Below are 4,232 nucleotides of genomic sequence, written 5' to 3' on the forward strand. Positions count from 1 at the left end.
GAGGGCACCGCGTGTCCGTGCGCTGCAGTGGCATCAGCAAGAGCAGACTCGAGCTCCTGCGTTCACTCGGACCCATATCTCACGGAGTGGTTCCCTGACAACAACATCTGGCAGATCACTAGCGTTGGTTCAAGCGAGCCTCACTGCTGATGAGACAATGAGTGACGCAGCCCGTCCAAGGTGTTGCTTGTGTTGAATCTATGCCGCCGAGATGCACTCTCAGAAGGCTGATGACGGGATGAATAGAGCCACTCGCATTGTTGACGTGGACAGGTTGGAGGCTGTTGTTCTGCTCGGTTATTGTGTCCCTTGCGATGCAGCAGCTGTAGTTGTGCCGTTGTCCACAAGCGGCCATCACGTGACTTGTGTGGAACCGAGAGTATAATAAACATCCACCTCAACCCGATAGCCCGAACCCGATAGCCATAATACTAACCCATACTTGGAGTTACGGGAGTTCCAATTCCATTTTAGGAGTCCCAATTCCATGGCACTGTGCATTAAGATATGTCATCAAAATGATTGATGTATACTTTGGGGAATGATGCTGCACTACGTGTTCAACTGATGCTGCACTACGTGTTCAACTGATGCTGCACTACGTGTTCAACTGATGCTGCACTACGTGTTCAACTGATGCTGCACTACGTGTTCAACTGATGCTGCACTACGTGTTCAACTGAGGCTGCACTACGTGTTCAACTGATGCTGCACTACGTGTTCAACTGATGCTGCACTGTAGTTAATTCTTACAAAAGCTGGTGGCGATCCAATCATCGTGGAGTGGCAAGTGCCCTGACCATTTGGCTCCAGCCCTCCTGCAGGCCATCATTGTACCGTCCTTCACATCTTTTGATTCTCCGTTTCCACTCCCAGGAAGTGGTGGCAGAGAATCCTATGAGATGCAAGTTTAATATCTTGGGTCCTACGCGTAGCCGCTTGATGTCGAGGTGTAACCACCAAATATGGGTTCGGTTTTTCAATCGTTGCATTTCCACATGAATGGAGAGTCTACACCGTTTGTATGCCCTGGTCACACAGCTTCATAAAGACAGCTCACAACTACCCATGAGCACATAAATAACAAAATCCTTTATACAGCCATGCGTGAACATCTCCCAAACAAAGTAACAGGTTTGCTTTGGTACGTAAAGTGGTGCATGTGTTAAATTAATAGCGTGCATATACATGTCACCATTTAAAAGTCCATAATTAAGTCCATGGCTGCCCGAGGCGTGCCCCCGAATAAACACACAATGAATGATGTCCATCTGTTTTTCAAAAAAAGTTAAAACTCGAAAATGCACCACATACTTTGAGCACAGGATAAGCCAATAGTCAGCTATATTCTTGCGTGTGGTAGTATGTTCAGACGCTACATACCAATCTCGAAGTCATCTGGCCACGAGACAGCTTCAGCAGAAAGTTGGTGTGGTTTTTCCATTCCTCCACTGAAAGAGTGCAAGCTAAGCGCTTCACGCTGTGGTCCACAGTTTGGGTTGCATGGCCATACTCGCACTGCTGTGTGTCTTGTCTTTAATTTCCCATTCGTGAAGCTGTGCTCATCAGCCTGTTGGTGCGAGGCGGTTGATGACCCACCGGTGTCTTCGAGAGCCAGGAGTTGTCCGCTGTTTGGGTCTCGAAGAGGTGTTTAGTCACCTGTGTAAATGCTGCATTGCGCTTTAAATACAATAGTTGGACATTACGCCAAGTATTTTGTTTCTAGTAGATAGTGTCTTCATTAACAATGTTTCTGTGAGCAGTGGCAATAGTTGACACTTACGTTTGCATGTTGCTTTCTGTATGTTGCCTATTTGCAGGTGTAATGACGTGCACGTGTCTGCCTCTCCACATTCAGCCATACATGGCTATTGGTTGCCAAGTGTCTCTGTCACGTTGCCTGGTTTTACTGAGTTTGCAAGTTTTCAAATTACTAAGTTGTTCATCCTTATGGAAATTAAACTTTTCTGGTCATTATTTATAATGGTAACACATTATTCGCTCAATGGAATAAAAATACAATTACATTATACAGTAAATTACGAGGTTGTTGAATAATGCACATGTCAATGTGATGCTTTGACTGAAAGTAAACTATGATACATTCAAAAGCAGCAACATGATCTTGCATAATAGTTTGTAGGTGAATTAAACTAAACTAACTACCAGGTAAGACCTACTGAGTGACACAGTTCCCTTTCAGAAGTGACCTAGCCACAAACGATAGCGCGTTAAAATACCTTGTCCTGTGTACATGGATAAACACCACATACTCTTAATGCATGCTTCTAAATATGGAGGGAAAACCAGAGGACCTGGAGAAAAATCCACACAACCACGGAGAGAACATGCAAACTCAAAATATACAGGTGTCAGGGTCGGGATCGGGATCGAACCTATGGCCTCCTACATACTAGGAGAGGGAGTTAACATTTTGCCACCGTTTTTCTGTTGGGATGCAGTGTTGTGCAGGCATTGAACGCCTCCTCAAGTGCACACAGGGAACCTTTCCCATTGCCTTGCGGTAGTGATCGTGGTAATAATTGAAGGTGTAGACATATCGTGCATGGTGCAATTTGAGAGCATTTACGATAAGAACTTGCACTTGCAGTACACCTAAATGTATCATCTGGAGACTACTATGTAGTGCCTCGACTGTGTGATGAGGATCCGCTTTGACGATACGAATCAATGGATGATAAATTAGTCATAGACCGTTCTGTATACTCCTGCAATTTGCACGCAATAGTTGTCATAGAATCAGCATTGTTCTTTGTGTTAATTGTACAGAGCAACCAGCAGTACCAAGTGAAGTGAAAGCTACAATACCATTCAGAAATAATGATCACATTACAGAAAAAATGTAACAACTGATGTGTTGCAAATAAAAATACACGTTTAACATTTTCGAAAATACAGCATATTTTGGATTTACAAAGTCTCTGAATATGATTGAATCTCAAGACAATTTAGCCGAAGATAAATAGTAAAATTTGATAATAGTCTATGTGTAACTGTATGAAAGTGTTCAAACTCGTTTTCTTACTCTGTGAGACCACACACACCGTAGGGAAGAATGGGTGATTGGCAGTTTCTGAAATAATATTGGGAATTCCCTGCAAAATTATTGCAGCTCACATCACTACAGTAGCCAATGAATATAACACTTACAGTGTGACGAGTGAGAGTGCCTGTGACACATGTAATGGGAATATGGTTAAGATGAGACCTGAATTTTCAAATCAGAGAACCATCAATCAAGTCAAACACAATAGGAATATAAACAACAGAAATAATAGTGACTGTGGCCTACACTACAGTGTCTCTTGTCATCTCTGGAGTTGTTGGAACTGAAACCTGGGTCACCACCTCTGTAGCTACAAAGTTTGGCTTTTGAGCTCCGTCACCAAATTTTACACAAAGGTGCAATTTATATTTTTCTCCATAAAGATGTGTCTGGTGCTGGTAGTTGTCGCTTCTGAAAAAGAGCTAAATAGCTCAGTCAGCATTACCTGGTAAAATAACAATAGTTTAAGAGATTTTTAAAAGGAGAAAAAACATTCATTAACATAGAATACAAGAAATCATAGTAATTCACGACCCTTATCAATCCGCTATTGGATGAAGGCCTTCCCAGGTGTCAGTTGTGAAGCTTTTATCATACTTTAGCATGCTGCTAATTGGCAAAAGTTAATTTTTTTTATATAATTTTAATATATGTAAATATACTCCACTTGCACTTAAGCCAACGACATTTATTGTCGATGCACAAATGCTAAATTGATAAATGTTGCGTAAATGTTGGTTACATATGACCAGAAGTCAGTATGCTTAGTGTCAGTCACAATGGAATTACATTCTTTTTTAAATATCATTTAAAATGAATGTAAATTTAAAGACATTACTCAAAATGATCCGCACACACACATCTGGAACACGTGCTTGTGGAAAACATTCTTAAGAACAATGTTCACATCAATAGTGAATGTGGTGTTGTTCAAAACCCACTGCTTGACAGATTGGTGGGGTTAGTATTTGTTTTTAGTGCGAAAATATGGCATTACAGTACTGTATGTTATTTGACTGGTTATCAGCAGAATGCAATGCCTATTTTCATTACTATTAGCAAGTGTTGGTTATAGCTTGTACATACACTTCTTACATACTGATTTTGAAAAAGAGTGCTCTGCAATGTCAATATACCAGGTATTGTAATGACTGGAACGCTTAAG

Source organism: Lethenteron reissneri, chromosome 35 (genome assembly GCF_015708825.2).
Source record: "Lethenteron reissneri isolate LAM-NWPU_2019-01 chromosome 35, ASM1570882v1, whole genome shotgun sequence".
Taxonomy (NCBI): domain Eukaryota; kingdom Metazoa; phylum Chordata; class Hyperoartia; order Petromyzontiformes; family Petromyzontidae; genus Lethenteron; species Lethenteron reissneri.